Genomic DNA, 17,382 nt, shown 5'->3' with positions numbered 1-17,382 from the left:
AAAAGTGGAAGGAACAGGGAGAAGGGTGGAAAACGGAGGGTGGTCTGGTGGGTCAGATGGTCCTATGAGGGTCTTTGGGCACAGGGGGGTTGGCAAAGGGGAATTTCCCCCTGAGCTCCAAACTTCTGTGAGGTGCTGGGGGCTGCTGGATCCAATCTCAGCCTTGGATTATGCCAACACTTTCAGTTTAGAGGAATTACAGAGGTGTGACTGAACCATTTAGGTCCCCCAGGTTTTAATGATGGCAAATCAGATCTATTGATAGAAAGGAATTTATTTAGGGTTACAAATGATCAGACAAAAGATCTTCATCACAATTATTTACTGTACAATAGAAGCACTAAAACTAACAGGAGTACAGGATAAGATAGGACAGTGCTCTACACTAAAGCAATTGTTGAAGCAATTCTACTCAAGCTGGCACAAAAGCAAGAATTCTTAATTAGAGATGGATGGAACTCCCTCAGACCAACGTTCATGGGGAGATCTCTGCTCTCAACCTCCAGCAGTGACCCTGGGGGGGTCCCCAGCCAAAGCAGGAATCTCCACACACACCCCAAGAAGGGTTCTGTTGGAAGAAGCTGCCCCTGGGAAAGGGGACTGGTCCTTTGTGGTAGAAACCTCAGTCCGCTCAAGTGCAAAGGGCCGCTGTGATCCCCCCCCAAAGGACAAGACAATTGGGGACGGTAAGAGGGGCTTGGCTACCAGAGATCAAAGATTTCATGAGGTAAACCCAGGTTCAGTTCAGGCTGAGGGTGCTGCGGCACCGCCCGTGCGAACATTCCTGACGGGAGCGCGGCGGGCGGAGGGCGGAGGGGAGGGGGGGCTCTGTAAAGGCGGTGCGCGCGCAGAGCGCCGTGGTTGCTTCCGGGAAGCAAAGATGGCGCTGGCTCCGTGCTGCACTGTGAGCTGGCGGGGCCTGCGGGAGAGCGGGGCTCTGGGGATCCCCCCGGGGACTGCGGGGAGCGCGGGTGTGGGTGGAAAGGCTGGAGGGCTCGGGAGGGTTTAGCCGAGGGGTTCGGGGGTTCCCGAAGGGCAGAGCGCGGGGCCTGGAAGCCGCGGAGGGGGGGGGGCTTTGCCAACGTCTTGGCTGCACTGCGCAGGCGCGCCGGCGGAGTAGTCATAAGGGAACTGCAACTCCCATGAGGCTCTGCGCGATCCGCCATTACTTTTCCCGCCACAACGCCCTTGCCGGCCCGGTGGACCGACCCCAGGGAAAGGGGATCCCAGTGACCCCCCCGAAACCCAGAGACCCCCAACACTCATCACGCAGAGACCCCACAGGGAGTGGAGCCCAAGGGTTCCCTTAAAGCCCAGCAGTGGGGTTCAGGGGATCTCAGAGCCCCCAGAGGAGGAGTCCTGGGGGTGCCCCCCAAAGTCTGGAGGGTACCACATCCAGATAAGGGGAACCCCGTGCCCCCAGTATAGCCCAGTGACCCTCAGTACGGCCAAGTAACCTGCTCAGTGACCAGTCAATGTGTCCCAGTGACCTCCCACTGCCCACCAGTATGGCCCAGTGATGCTCCAATGAGCACCCAGTAACCCCCCAGTATGGCCCAGTAACCTACCAATGTCCCCCCGTGTATCCTGGTAATCCCCCAGTAACTCCCCAGTCCCACCCAGTGCCCTCCCAGAGTCCCTCAGTAACCCCTAAGTCCCTCCCAGTGCCCTCTGGTTCCCCCCAGTGTGTCCCAGTATCCCCCAGTAATCACCCAGGGCTCTGCAAAGCCTCTCAACTATCCCCAGTGTGTCCCCAGATGCCCTTGGCCCTTCTGTGGGCGTGAGGGGAGAGGGGGTGTTTTTGTTGTCAGAGGGTCCGGAGGGGCTCCTGGAGTGAGATGGAGGGTTGGGGACATCAGGGTTTGGAGACAGTGGGGACAGGTGTGGGGACAGTTGAATTGGGGGTGTCATGGGGAGAATTGGGGCCATGGGGAGGCCCTGGGGACATTGGAGACACCAGGGGGGTCTCAGGGGGTCAGAGGGGCAATTGGAAAAAACAAGAGAGTCGTGGGAACACCAGGAAGGTCTCAGGACTCACATGCTTGTGGTGCTGCCCCTCCTCTCCCCCCCAGGCCCCATTAACCCCCTCAAATGTCCCTTTACCCCCCTTTTCCCTTTAATTCCCTCCCCCCACAGATCCTTTTCACGCCTCAAAATGCCTTTTAACTCCCCCAAATGCACCCAAAGCCCCCCAAAACCCCCAAATTCCCATCCAACACCCCCAGATCCTCTCAAATATCCTCCAGCTCCCCCCTCAAATCCCTTCCAACCCCCCCCAAGAGAGATCACCTCGGACAGGAACACAGTGGACTGTACTGGGGGCATTGGGCTGTACTGGGAGGGCACTGGGGGGGCTCAGGTGTCCAACGACAATGTGGCCCAGCTCCAGGAGAGATCTGGGGAGCAGTGAGGAGGTACTGGTCTGTTCTGGTCTGTTCTGGTCTGTACTGGTCTGTCCTGGTCTGTCCTGGTCTGTACTGGTCTGTCCTGGTCTGTACCCCCAATCCCCAAAGCCCCTCCCCAGCTCCCCCAGGACCCTCCCACACCCCAAAGCCCCCCAGGCCCCCCCAGGCCCCTGACTTGGTCCTGCTGCCCCTTGAGCATCTGCAGCTGCTGCAGAACCAGGCATTTCATCAGCAAATGTGCAGGTGACCCCAAGCTGGGGGTGTGTTGATGTGCTGGAAGGCAGGAGGGCTCTGCAGAGGGACCTGGCCCAGCTGGATCCATGGGCTGATTGCAAGGGGATGGGGTTCCAGCAGGCCAAGGGCCGGGTCCTGCCCTTTGGGCACAAGAAGCCCCGTCAGCCCCCCGGGCTGGGGCCAGAGTGTCTGGAGAGCAGGCAGGCAGAAAGGGAGCTGGGAGTGGGGATGGACAGGAAGCTGAAGAGGAGGCAGAGTTTGGCCAGGTGGCCAAGAGGGCCAAGGGATGGTGTCCTGTGTGAGGAAGAGTGTGTCAGCAGGAGCAGGGAAGTGATTGTTGGGCTGGAGTGAGCGCTGGTGAGGCCACCCCTGGAGTGCTGTGTCCAGCTCTGGGCCCCTGAGTTGAGGAAGGCCCTGGAGGGGCTGGAGCAGGTGCAGAGAAGAGCAGCGAGGCTGGGGAAGGGAGTGGAGCACAAGTGGTGTGGGGAGAGGCTGAGGGAGCTGGGGGTGTTGAGGCTGGAGAAGAGGAGGCTCAGGGGAGACCTCCTGACTGTCTGCAAGTCCCTGCCAGGAGGTTGGAGCCAGGTGGGGGTGGGGCTGTTGTGCCAGGAAGCAGCAGTAGGACAAGAGGGCTGGGTCTTGAGCTGTGCCAGGGTGAGGTTTCGGTTGGATATTAGGAAGCAATCTTTTGTGGAGAGAGTCATCAGGCCTTGGAATGGGCTGGGCAGGGAGGGGGTGGAGTCAGCGTCCCTGGAGGTGTTGAAGGTGAGAGTGGATGTGGCCTCAGTGCCATGGTCTGGGAAACACAGCAGGGTTGGATCCAGGGTTGGACTTGATGATCTTGGAGGTCTTTTCCAACGTGGCTGATTCTGTGATTCTCTGATTGCCATTCCTATGGCAGCACATGCTTGAGGCTCCATCCCCAGGGTGATAGAGATGTCTGTCCATATCTATCTCCAAGGTTAGTCTGTAAATGTGTCTCCCCAGACAGGGGAGACCCTCTGAACCCCAGAGGGGAGAGACCAGAAAGGGGGAACTTCTGGGAGAATTTTTCTGGCTGAATCTTGATATTTTGGAGTATTTTTTAGCTGAATCTCAACTTTTTGCAGTTTGTGAGAGGTTCATCTCACTATTTCTGAGGGTTTTTTTGCCTGAATGTCAGTGGTTTCGGTTTTTCTGGGCTGAATCTTGGTGTTTTGGAGGTTTTTATGAACACAGGATGCCTGGTGAGTTCTAGAGATGGACTTGGGCAGGAGGAACCCCCAAGCCAACGCACTCAGCCCTTGTTTTCCCCCCATCAGGATTTGTCCTTGCCAAAGCTTGGGCGGATGGAGGAGGAGGCTGCGAGGAAGAGGAAGATGCCTTGGTCCCCCCAGGCAGGTGAGGAGGAAGTCAGTGTCCCTTTGGGCGGGTGTTGTGCTGGCTCTGTCAGCCGAGCATGGCCCCGGCTGCAGGACAACCCCGCTGGCGCCGCCGTCCTGCCGGGGCCGGAGTTGGGGGGATGTCCTTGGCCTTCCCTGTGGGCCGGAGGCAAATCCCCTGCCTGTCCTTCTTGCTTCCTGCCCCAGGCCCCGAGGTGAGGACGGAGAGCCCGGAGGACAAATCCCCCCGTGAGACCCTGGTGGGAGAGGCCGTTTTGAAGGGCTCCCCGGCGCAGGAAGGCAGCGGGGAGGAAAAGGGCCGGAGATCCCCCCGCAGGAGGGGCTCCAAAGCCATCCCAGGGTGCTCTGAGGAGGAAAGAGCCAGCCTGTGCCGGGAAGGCGGCCGGAGCTTGAGGGGGAGCTCTGAGCTGGTGGTCCCTGAGCAGCCTCCCAGCAGGGAGAATCCCTTCAGGTGCTTGGAATGTGGGAAGAGCTTCAGGCAGAGCTGTGACCTCCTCAAGCACCAGCATATCCACAGTGGGGAACGTCCCTACACGTGTGGGGATTGTGGGAAGAGTTTCAGTGACAACTCCAACCTGATCCGACACCAGCACATCCACAGTGGGGAAAAACCCTATACGTGTGGAGAATGTGGGAAGACCTTCAGGTACAGCTTCCACCTCCGCACCCACGAGAACATCCACACTGGGGAGCGGCCCTACAAATGTGGAGAATGTGGGAAGAGCTTCAGGGACAACTCCCACCTCCGCACCCACCAGCTCATCCACACTGGGGAGCGGCCCTACACGTGTGGGGAATGTGGGAAGAGTTTCACGAAGGGCTCCCGCCTCCGTACCCACCAGCTTATCCACACTGGGGAACGGCCCTACAAGTGCTTGGAATGTGGGAAGAGGTTTCAGACCAGCTCCAATCTCCTCCTGCACCAGCGGACGCACACGGATGAGAGGCCCTTCCGCTGCACCGACTGCGGGAAGGGCTTCAACCAGAACTCCTCCCTTGTCACCCACCGGCACATCCACACTGGGGAGACGCCCTACAAGTGTGGGGAGTGTGGGAAGAGCTTCACCAACAGGTCTGCCTTGACCAAACACCAACGGACCCACCAGTAAGAGAAGCCCTACCAGTGCCCCGACTGCGGGAAGGGCTTCAACCCGAACTCCTCCCTTGTCACCCACCGGCACATCCACACTGGGGAGACGCCCTACAAGTGTGGGGAGTGTGGGAAGAGCTTCACCAACAGGTCTGCCTTGACCAAACACCAACGGACCCACCAGTAAGAGAAGCCCTACCAGTGCCCCGACTGCGGGAAGAGCTTTGGCCTCTACTTCCACCCCGAATGAAGCCCCTGATGGTGAGGCAACCCCTGGAGTCCAGTGACTGTCACTCCATCCCTTTCGACCAGAAAGGGCCAGTGCCCTTTCCCAGGGGCAGCTTCTTCCAACAGAACTCTTCCTGGGGGCTGTGTGGAGATTCCTGCCTTGGCTGGGGACCCCCCCAAGGTCACTGCTGGAGGTTGAGAGCAGAAATTTCCACACCAGCACTAGTCTGGGGGAGTTCTATCCATCTCTAAGAATTCTTGCTTTTGTGCCAGCTTGAGTAGAATTGCTTCAACAATTGCTTTAGTGTAGAGCACTGTCCTATCTTATCCTGTACTCCTGGTAGTTTTAGTGTGTATATTGTGCAGTAAGTAATTCTGATGAAGATCTTCTGTCTGATCATTTGTATCCCTAATTAATTAATTTGTATCAAAAGATCTGACTTGCCATCGTTAAAACCTGGGGAAAAAAGTGATTCAGTCACACCTCTGTAATTCCTCTAAACTGAAACTGTTGGCATGATTCAAGGCTGAGATTGGATCCAGCAGCCCCCAGCACCCCACAGTAAGCTGGGAGCTCAGGGGGGCCACCCCCCTTTGCCAACCCTCCCTGTGCCCAAAGACCCCCATGGGACTGTCAGACCTGCCAGACCACCCTCCCTTTTCCACCCTTCTCCCTGTTCCTTCCACTTTCCCATTGTCCCCTCAATCCCCAGCCCCCTCATGCTCAGTTTGGGGGTCCCACTCTCCCCTTTCCCCACTCTTCTGACCTCTCCCACCCATTTTCCATCATCCCCCTATCTTCAGTGCCCCTCCCCCTCCACTTTTGGGGGTCTCACTCCCCTCCCACTCAATTTGGGGTGCCACCACCCTTTTATCCCCTCTGAACTCCCTTTTCCCACCATCCCCTTCCTTCCCGCCCCGCACTCACCTGAGAGCTCCTCACCCGCAGCTGGGGGGGCTCCCAGCACCACCAGTGCCCAGAGAAGTCCCCCCAGAGAAGGGGGTGGGTGGGGTCCTGGGTGGGCTTTGAGTGGATTTGGGGGACCCTGATGGACAGTGGGGAGCTTTGGGGAGGGTCCCAGCCCTTTTTGGGGTGAGCTGGGTGCCCATTGAGGGGCAGGTGCCCTCCCAAAGCTCCCCCAGAGCGGGTTGACATGAGGGGATACAGGGGGGTCCCCATTCCGAATCCATCCTGGGGCTGGTTCTGCCCCCCCCTAAACTCGGTTCCACTCCTTGGGGTTCCCCCAAGCCCCTCCCCCCAATAACCGGGACTGGGGAGAACTGGGAAGCTTTACTGGGATCAGGAGTGGCAGCAGGGGAGGGGGGGACACACGACCCCCCCAAAATCCTCACAGGGACAGGAGGGGTCCAGGCTGGGCCCGAGGCCCCGGGGAGGGGCTGCGGCCGCCGCCGGCTCAGGAGCTCTGTGGGGAGAGAAAAGGGGGTGACACCGGGGTGGGGGGTCCCCGGGGGGGCACAGACGCTCTGGGGGGACACACGACCCCCTGGGACCCCCCTCACCTTCTGGCGCAGGTAGAAGCCGAGCCCCAGCGCCAGGGAGACGAAGGCCAAGAGGAAGCCCCCGGCCCCTCCTTGGCAGCAATTGCTGAGGCTGATGGAGCCCGGCAGGGCCGGGGCCGCCGGCGGTGTCCGATCCCGGCAGGAAGCGGGGAGGGCCCGGCCATGTCTGATAGAAATAAATCAAGGCAGAGCTCTCTCTTTCTTTTATCCCCTGGGCAGTGACCATCAAGAGCTGTCCCTGCTTCACAGCAGAAGCTCCACACACTTCAACAAACTCTGTGGAAGAATCTGCTCTGTCAAAGTTGGCCCTGGGCTTTTATGCTTTTCCAATGATGGATCTCCAGTCACATCTTCCCAGACCAGTGAGCAGCTGATCTGTCAAACTCTGCTTCCAAAAGCAGGATGTGTGTTGGAAGGTTGGGGAACCAGGCTGGGTTTGGCACAATTCAACACTAAACCAACCCCTTGGCACCAGCAGTAACTCCCCACAGAGAGCTTGCAGTGCTTGCATTCTCCCATCAGATTCTTTTCCAGGTAGAACATCCTGCTACAAGGGGTCTGTTACCACCCACCCCAGAAAGGGGTTGGAAGTAACCCAGGTTCTTATTAATAAATCCCTTGGGGTGGATTAGAGTGAAATAACACTGAATAATCAGTGTTTGAAAACGTATGTATGTAGGGTTTATTTTAGAACAATTTCATTTCAAAGGTAAACAGGTATGTTTCCATTTTGGGTGTTATCATCTATATCTCTCATCTACAGCAATGTGGCATAAAGAGAACCTTTAGGGAAAATGCATAAGGGAGAGAAAGAAAGATAGGATAAGGGTGAGGGAGAGTAAGGGAAGAAAAGCTGAGAGTGGAAAGATGTCTATAGTCACTGCCCACGGGGTCCAGCGATGGAACTTGGGAGTTGCAGCTCCAATGTCTGTCAGTTGAAGTGGTGGCCTTGATCCGTTGGGGGTGGGGGAGGGAAGCCCCCACACTCCAAGAAGTTATGAGTTATTATATCCATGGATGGTGTCCCGGGCCATGCCACAAACCCCCAACATCTTCTGGGCCTGCACAGAGTTCCCATGAGGGGAAAAGGGTTTTTCCTGCCTTTCAGGATTGGCAGAGGGGGGGATGGGCTTTGATGGGCCATCAGAGGTCTAAAGCAAAAGTCCTGCAGAAGCCTGCAAGAGTCCCTTGGCAATCCTGGAATGCACAAATCATGAACTGTTTCAGTCTCTGACACCACCCCATGATTTATGCATTCAATAATTTCTCTTCTTTGGTCGTTCACTGTGAATCTTCTTTGTGGGCAGTGCCTTTCATGTAGTGGACAGAAGGAGAAAAGAGAGCAGAAAAGGAAGAGACAGTACAAATCTTTTCCCAATGCAATGCAATTTTCAAAAACCACAGACATTAAAGTAAAATAGTAAGCATATGGGACATAATAGGATCTCAATAGCTACAAACTTCCCAACATTAACCAAGTTACAAACATCAGGATTAAACACTGACACAAATCTAATTTTCATTAGCCACTCTCTCCATCCTGTGAGTAGTAGGGATTCTATAATAACGTGTCTGTTAGAGGGGCCAATGTGTCTTGAAATTGGACCTGAAATTACACATCAGTTCTTTGCAAATGCATTGAGTTACATGGGAGTTGGTAAAAGGCTTTCTTATATTCTCTTCAGGTCACACTTTCTTTTGTTTTGTCCAGATTTAGTTTTATTTGTTAATATTTTGAGAAATTTAGCCAAATATAAAATTTGATGCCTTCCGAGGCAGAGGATTAATGCATCTAATACATATTTGTATGATTCCAAATATGCATAAATTCTTGTACCAACTCCCAGGCTAAATTTGGTGGAGTTTCAATTGATTGAGACAGAATTATACATATCTAAAAGCTTCTCCCAAGCCAATTTGTTTTTCAATAAAAAGACAAAATAAACTTGGCAAAAATTAAACTAGCAATACATAAAAGGGCTTGTCTTACACAATCTTACCAGTGAGTTGCTCATGATAAAAACACCAATAAGTCAACAATTATTAATAAGCTGATCAAACAAGCAATTTTGGGAGTAGAGGAGACACACGATGTTTGTGGTAAACTTTTACATATTGCAAAACTCCTGAGACAAAAATACACCCAGACGTGCATATCACAAAGTTATTAAGATAAAAACACAAACACATGCAAACAACCAGCGCTGCAAAGAACAGTACAACTCTCCAGTCCTGTTGCTGCTTCGTTTTCTCATGGCATACTTTTAAACTGATAACAGAAGCAGTTGTGGGGGCAGTTCTCTCTTCTGCCCATTGCAGCAATTGAAAGCTTTATTGCTCTCACGCAGTTTGATCTCATCTGCTGGCAGGTTCCTGCAAAAAGACGAAATCTGGGCCGCTATGGACCCATTATTAAAAAGAAGGAATTATCTATTTATCTGACTCCTTTTCTTATCTGGCATGATGCCACTAGAGTAGCAATAATGGAGAAGTCTGGAATGTTTTCTTCAAAAAACAAACCCAGAGCATGCTGGAGCTCCTTTTTACACCTCAGCATCTTTGCTCTAGGGTGACCAAGGTGTCAGAGGGAATACACACTGCTACTTCTTCTGTGGGAATTTGATGTCCATGTGTCAAACTGTGGGGTTTGTTAATTGAGACAGGGAAGCAGATATGTTTCTGAATGTTAGTTCTTTCTCTGTGTCCATTCAATCCCACATGCCTCAAGCCCTGCACTCACACAATATATTGGGTTCCTGTGGTCGACCCCACGCACTTGGCACGGGCGCGCTCCGGGCGCGGCGGCGGCAGGCGAGGACCAAAAGCTCGCCTGCCTCTGATCAAGGGCTCAAAGCCCCGCCCCGAGCTCATGAATATGCAGCAGGGCAGGACATTTGCATCCCATGGGACGGCCCATTGGTGGGGCAGCGGCCAATCAGGCACCAGGGGCGTGGGGGTGGCAGGCATCGTACCTGTGACATCACAGCTCCCTTGTGACATCAAATCCTCCCTGTGACATCACATCCTTCCTGTGACGTGATATCTTTCCTGTCACTTTACATCTCGCCTATGACATCACATCCTTCCTGTGAAATCACACCTCTCCTGTGATATCATTTAATCCCTGTGACATCACATCCTTCCCATGACATCACACCTCCTCTATGATGTCCCAACTATAATATGACATCACATCTCCCCTGTGACATCAAATCTTTCCTGTGACATAGCATCTTTCTTGTGACATCACATCCTCCTCTGTGACATCACATCTCCCATATGACATCACACCTCTCCTGTGATATTGTATCATCCCTGTGACATCACATCCTTCCTGTGACATAACATCTCCTCTATGATGTCACGTCCATCATATGACATCACAGCTCTCCTGTGATATCATATAATAGCTGTGATGTCACATCCTTCCTGTGACATCACATCATCCCTGTGACATCACATCTTTCGTATGATGTCACATCCATCATATGACATCACATCCTTTATGTGACATCACATCTCCCCTATGATGTCACATCCTTCCTGTGACATCACACCTGCTCTGTGACATCTCATCCTTCCTGTGACATCATGCCCTCCCCTGTGACATCACATCTCCCCTATGACATCACGCCTTTCCTATGATGTCACAACCATCATATTACATCACACCTCTCCTGTGATATCATATCATCCCTGTGATGTCACGTCCTCACCTGTGACGTCAAATACTCCCACTGACATCATATTTCCTCTATGACATGGCATCCTTCCACTGGCATCACATCTCCCCTATGACATCACAACCATGATATGACATCATATCCTTCCTGTGACATCACATCTCCCCTATGATGTCACATCCATCGTATGACGTCACAACTATCCTGTGATATCATATAATCCCTCTGACATCACATCCTTCCTGTGACATCACATCTCCCCTGTGACATCACATCCAGTCACATCCAGATCCATCCCAAGGTTGGGGGTGTGTGAGACAGGCAGAAGCACAAATGCCTGCACAGCCCAGAGCAGTCAGTGTGGGGCTGTGCTTGCTGCTGCAGAGACCCCCAGGGAACAAACCCAGGCAGGAGTTTGGGGGGGGATGTGTGTGTGTCCCCAAGGAGGACACTTGCCTTATTATTGCTTATTATTTGTAATATCTTATAGATCTATCATACAACACCTAAGGATGGATTCTATAGAATATGTACCATAGATATTTGGGTTGGGTCTGGCTGAGCTGCAGTTCAGTTCCCCACAGCAGCTCTCCCAGGGCTGGGCTTGGCATTGGCAGCTGGAAGGGGGTTGAGAACACCCCAGTGTTTTGGCCACTGCTGAGCACAGCACCAACACTGGGACATTCCTTCCTTAGCTGAGGGCAAGAGCCTGGCAGGGGACCCAAGCAGGCCAGCTGAGCCCAACTGAGCCAAGGGACATTGCAGCCCATGGGAGGTCAGCTCAGCTCTAAAAGCTGAGGCAGGGAGCAGGAGGGGGGCATTCATTGTCTGATGGCTGCCTGCTGAGGAACCGTCCCGCGGACCCAAGCCCTGCTCCTCGGGAGTGGCCGACCATGGCTGCTCATGGGAAGCAGAGAACAAACCCTGCTGTCTTTGGCTTCTGCGTGCGCAAGCATCGCTTTGCTTTTTGCTTCAAACAAACTGACTTATCTCAATCCACGAGTTGTTTTTTTTTTTCCACCTTGTACTCTCCCCTGTCCCGCTGGGAAGGTTCTGACCACCACATCCCCCACCAGTCACAGAATCATGGAATGGTTTGGGTGGGAAGGGACCTTAAAGACCAACTTGTTCCAACCCCCTGACACTACACCACATTGTTCTGAGACCCATCCAGCCTGGCCGTGAACACTTCCAGGGATGGGGCAGCCATAACTCCTCTGAGCAATCTGCGCCAGGATCTCACCACCCTCACAGTCAAGAATTTCTTTCTAATATCCCATCGAACCCTTCCCTCTGTCAGTGTGAAGCCATTCCCCTTGTCCTGTCACTCCAGGACTTTGTAAATAGTCTCTCTCCATCTTTCTTGTTGGCTCCTTCAGGCACCAGAAGGTCACAATAAGGTTACCCTGGAGCCTTCTCTTTTCCAGTCTGAACAATCCCAATTCTCTCAGCCTTTCCTCACAGCAGAGTTGCTCCATCCCTCTGATCCTCTTGCTGCTCCCCTCTGGACTCACTCCAGCAGGTCCATGTCCTTGCTGTGCTGGAGCCCAGAGCTGGAGGCAACTCTGCAGGGGTGACAACATTACAGCCCTGTGTGTTCCAGCAAGGACACTGTGGAACCTCCTGGAGTAAAGGGGCCATTGTGACACTGTAAGGCCTTCTGGAGCCAAAGGAACCCTGGGACACTGTGGAATTGCATGGAACCAAGGGTACATTGTGCCATGAAGGCCCTCTTGGAACTAAGGGAGCCCTGAGACATTTTGGGACCTCATAGAATCAAGGGGCCATTGTGACACTGAGGAGCCTTGAGGACTCAGAGGCCACTGTGACACTGCAGGGCCTCATGGAACCAAAGGAATCCTGAGACTTTTCAGAACCTTATGGAATCAAGGGGCCACTGTGACACTGCAGGGTCATGGAACCAAAGGATTACCGGGACACTGTGGAATCTCATGGAACCAAGGGGCCACTGTGATATGTGGGGCCTCCTAGAACCAAAGGAGTCCTGACACATTTTGCAAACCCGTGGAATCAAGGGTCCATTATCACACTGCAGAGCCTTACAAAGCCAAATGGACCCTGTGACTCTGTGGAACCTCATGGAATCTAGTGGCCATTCCCACACTGTAAAACCTCATGGATACTGTCAGGTGCCCATTATTAAAAGATGCCTCGGCCCAAATTCAGCTGCAAAGGAGACCATGTGCCAAAGTCAGCAGTCCAGCTTTGATTTAACAGTAAATAGGAGGGAGAGAAAGAAATAGAAAGAGAGAGAAGAAGGGGGTGGTGGGAAGCCAGTGAGAGAGAGACAGAGATGAAGTAAATGTATCACACCATGGAGATCCCTGAGGCTCCCACCGGTCCTTCTTCCCCCTGCTCTGCTCGGTGGAGGGTCCCCAAGTTGTGCTTCTGGGCTATCACTTTTATACAGCCCAAGCCCTGGGTATTCAGGGGGGTAGATGCTGTTCCCACAGCTTGAGCTGGCACGTCTACAAGGACTTGCTTCCTTTCCCACAGCTTGCCATGGTGGGAGTTTTGCCCGCTGTGCTTCCAGTCTGCAGGTGGGAATCTTTGTCTGGATGGGTTCCCCAGACCTGCCTTACCAGCCCTGGCTTCCTGTTGGGGCTGTCTGCTCTTTCCCACACTCTGCACAGTGCAATTCTGTCCTGGGGGCTACTTCCAAAGCTTCACCTCCCTTTAGGCCTTGGAATTAAATTCCTTCCTGTTTGCCACCAGTGCTTATGTGTTGTGGTGCCCTATGGGATTTCCCTGCTTTGACAGTGTTTTGAGACAGTTCATTGTGCCCTTCAAGTCCTTCCATGTGCACACACACACCCCACTCTCACCAGTGTCTGGCCCTCTAAAGAACACAAGCCCTGATGATTTGTAGCTCCCACTCCAGTGGTTGGCACTTGGACCTCCCTCCATACCCAGAGCTCAGAGCTCCCTTGTCCCAGAAAGTTTAAAGAGATTGTGCCTCATTCTGCCAAGACAACCCTTGGAAAAAAGTGTCCCTCTGTGTTTCCTGGGATCAGAGCACTCTATTGTCATCTTCCAAAACCTTGGAGAGGTCCCAGAGATCTCCCAGGAAGGAATTTGGGGCCTCAAGCACATGACCCATATATAGAGGCTGAGGACTCAGGGGTCAGGGGTGTGAAGATTGAGGACAGTAGAGGAGTAGCCTGAGAGGTATGGAAGGGGGGTGTCAGAGCTGGTGGAGCTTTTCTTCCTGTCAGAAAACAGCCTAAGAAAGAACTAGTGCCACCAAGGGCAGCTGGGGTGGCCTAGACTGGTGACAAGAAGTCAGAAATTGCCCTCTGAGGTCAGTGTTGTGGTGCAATATGTCAGAAAGGAGTCTGGATGAGCCCAAGGCTTTGTGTGTGCAGGAAGAGCCAGGGAGGACGCAGAGATGTCAGTGCAGGAAGGTGCCAGCCAGGTGGGGCAGCCGGGGGGATGACGACAGCCTGCAGGGAAAGGGGCAGGGCATGGACACCGTAGGACAGCCTGGGCTGGAGAGGAGACAGGGATGGGGAGAAGCTGAAAGGCCCTGACAGAGCCACCTTCTGCAGGCCTTTGGCCATGGCTGCTGTCTGTGCCCCTGATGCCAGGAGGAGGGGAGTGCCCCTTGCAGCCCTGGGGCCTCATGGCCTCCTTGTCCCTGCTCAGCAGCCTGGCAGGTGCCCCCCCATGGTCCTGCCCTTGGCATTGCACATCCCACATCCCAGTGCCCCAGGAAGAGCCCTGAGGAATGAGGCAGGGACAGGATCTGCCTTCCCAGGGGCTGGGGGTCAGGCCTTGGTCCTCTGGATTAAGGAAACAAGTCAAGGTTTGTTCAGCATCAGAGCCACCTTTGCCTTGCTTGTCCATCCTTGTCATCACTGTCTGCACTTTTCTGCTCTAACTGGAACCTGGGGACACGTTCTCAGTTGTGTCCCTCACTGAGACTCATTAGCACTACAAGAAACTTTAGTGTTTCCATCTCACTTTGACTTCTTGAAAAGTTGTTTGAACTTCCTCTCAGGGACTGAGTCTCATGTAAACAACATCAAACCCCCGAGGGTCATGAAATGCCTGGGGCTGTTGCTGTGCTGCTGAGCTGGGCTGGGCTCCTGGCACACAGGGAGCTCCTGGCAAGCAAGAAGAGCTTCAAAGAGACAGCTCTGCTGGTGAGCAGCTCCTCTGCACAGCCCAGCAGGGCTGAGGGCACTGCCTGCAGCACCAAGGGCAGGGGAGTGAGACAGAGAGAAGTTAAAGGCTGTCAGATGTAGAATGATGCTGAGACCTCACTGGGGGAGAACTTTTAACAGATCTTGGCACAGGAAGCCTGTTCATGCAGGGCAATGGGACTGCAGCTTTTGGAGGCACTGCCCACCAACTACAGATTCTCTAACTGCAACTCTGAGAGTATTTTTAGTGCAGAGGAGGAGGACATGCTCAGAGCTTCAGCTCCCTCTCAGAATATTTCCAAGACAAAGATTTTTATAAGATTAAAGAAATTTCCTGAGATTGTGTTTCCAGTTTCCTACTCTTGAGGAATGGGAGGAATAAATAATTAAGAAAGTATTAATTTTGACAAGTCCTTGAGACATCTGAACTGTGAGTGCTCAGTAGGTCTATCTGAGCTTCCTAATGTGTTTTCAACCACTGCTCTGCCTGTGGGCAGCACCAGCATCACCTCTGCTAGACCCATCAGGACAAGTCTGAGCTGTCATCTTTGCGCCTGCAAACGGAATATGACCCCTAGCAGTGCAGCCTGTGGTGCTGGGGAAGGAGCTGAATCTGCTTAAATCAAATGCTATCATAAGGACACTTGGCTGTCTCCCTGAGGTTTCCTTCCAAGCTGTGAATTTCCCTCCAGGTTGGAAACCTGTCCCTTAACATCTCCTTGTTATGTGAAACCCCTGTACCGAAGCACAGTGATGCTAAAACAGTGAAAATGCTGTTGAGTAGGGACCCAGCACTGGAGCTGAAGGAAGATCTCCTAGGAAATCAAAAGGCTGTCTGTGTGTGCCCTGGGGAGTATCTGTAGAATACAGCTTTGACTTTGTTTAGCTAAGTCCACGCTAACTGTCCTCTTACTGTCTTCTTCTCCTGTGTTGGAAACAAACACCCAGAGGCAGCAAATGTCCAACAGCAGCTCCATGCCCCAGTTCCTCCTCCTGGCATTCGCAGACAGGCGGGAGCTGCAGCTCCTGCACTTCTGGCTCTTCCTGGCCATCTCCCTGGCTGCCCTCCTGGCCAACGGCCTCATCCTCAGCGCCGTAGCCTGCGACCACCACCTGCACACCCCCATGGGCTTCTTCCTGCTCAACCTCTCCCTCACAGACCTGGGCTGCATCTGCACCACTGTCCCCAAAGCCATGCACAACTCCCTCTGGGACACCACAACCATCTCCTACACGGGATGTGCTGCACAGCTCTTTTTCTTTTATTTCTTCCTCTCAGAAGAGTATTTCCTCCTCACCATCATGTGCTACGACCGCTACGTTGCCATCTGCAAACCCCTGCACTACGGGACCCTCCTGGGCAGCAGAGCTTGTGCCCACATGGCAGCAGCTGCCTGGGCCACTGCCTTTCTCAATGCTCTGCTGCACACAGCCAATACATTTTCCCTGCCCCTGTGCCAGGGCAATGCCCTGGGCCAGTTCTTCTGTGAACTCCCACACATCCTCAAGCTCTCCTGCTCACACTCAGGCTACCTCAGGGAACTTGGGCTCATTGGGGTTACTGTCTGTTTAGTATTCGGTTGTTTCATTTTCATTGTTTTCTCCTATGTGCAGATCTTCAGGGCTGTGCTGAGGATCCCCTCTCAGCAGGGACGGCACAAAGCCTTTTCCACGTGCCTCCCTCACCTGGCTGTGGTCTCAATCTTTGTCAGCACTGGCGCATTTGCCCACCTGAAGCCCCCCTCCATCTCCTCTCCATCCCTGGACCTGGCCCTGTCAGTTCTGTATTCAGTATTACCTCCAGCACTGAATCCCCTCATCTATAGCCTGAAGAACCAGGAGCTCAAGAATGCCCTGAGAAAAATGATGACTGGATGCTTTTCAAGAGCAATAACCTGCCTCTTTTCTTCTGCACAACACTCATTGTGTAACCCTTTACTGGCCCAGCCTGCTTTCTAAAGCTTTTGAGAGTGGTGGTGGGGGCCGTTTCCTACATTTTTTCCTCTTTTAATGTTGTTAACACAGAAATTTATTCTTCATCTCATACCTAATTCACTCTCTACCTCTTTGTTTTGACCCACAATTGTGTAAATGTGGAATCATTCTCTGTGTGCATTTAAAGAAAATAAAAGTTTCTGCAGCAATTTCTTTGTCAAACATCCTGCCTTTGTTATTCTGTACATGAGGAATCACAATCTCTGAGTAGAATAAAGGACTTGAATTCTTTTTTCCAGATTCTCCCTCCAACAACTTCCCTGAAGCTGGAGGGCAGTGTCTGTGTGCAGAGGTGAAGGGGTAAAGAGTCCTGGTACAGCAGCACTGCCAGGGAGCAGCAGCTCTTGGCCTTTTCAGAGATGCTCTTTTCCCACTGCCTCCCTCTCCTTTCTGCTCCTTGCCCAAGGCCTGAGTGCTCTGGCAGCTCAGTCCCTGCTGTGTGTCAGTCCTGTGACCATGGGCAGAGACAGGCCCTGGGCATTTCTGGGACTGAGCTGTGCTCTTTAACATCATTTCCATCAGGAAAGGGGATCCCCCTGGGCAGTTCCTGAAGACTTTGTTCTTTTTGAAAGGTTGGTGTAAAGAACAAGGCCAAGGAATATGCTCCCTAAAGTCTCATTGCTTTGCTTGTTTCCCCAGTCTCATTGCTTTGCTCTGTACCAGAGCCAGGGGTGGGCT

At 53.2% G+C, this 17,382-nt stretch overlaps 2 pseudogenes; both read left to right on the top strand.

The window, feature by feature from the left end:
* The first annotated feature begins 4,407 nt into the window (after window positions 1-4,407).
* LOC113999627 lies at window positions 4,408-9,186 on the top strand (annotated as a pseudogene).
* Window positions 9,187-15,666: 6,480 nt separating this feature from the next.
* LOC113999626 lies at window positions 15,667-16,640 on the top strand (annotated as a pseudogene).
* Window positions 16,641-17,382: the final 742 nt, after the last annotated feature.

The sequence above is a fragment of the Pipra filicauda genome, unplaced genomic scaffold (assembly GCF_003945595.2).
Source record: "Pipra filicauda isolate LSUMZ 115617 unplaced genomic scaffold, ASM394559v2 scaffold966_size44374_pilon, whole genome shotgun sequence".
NCBI classification, from domain to species: Eukaryota; Metazoa; Chordata; class Aves; order Passeriformes; family Pipridae; genus Pipra; species Pipra filicauda.
Note: the sequence above shows the minus strand (reverse complement) of the source record. Positions and strands in the feature narration are given on the sequence as shown.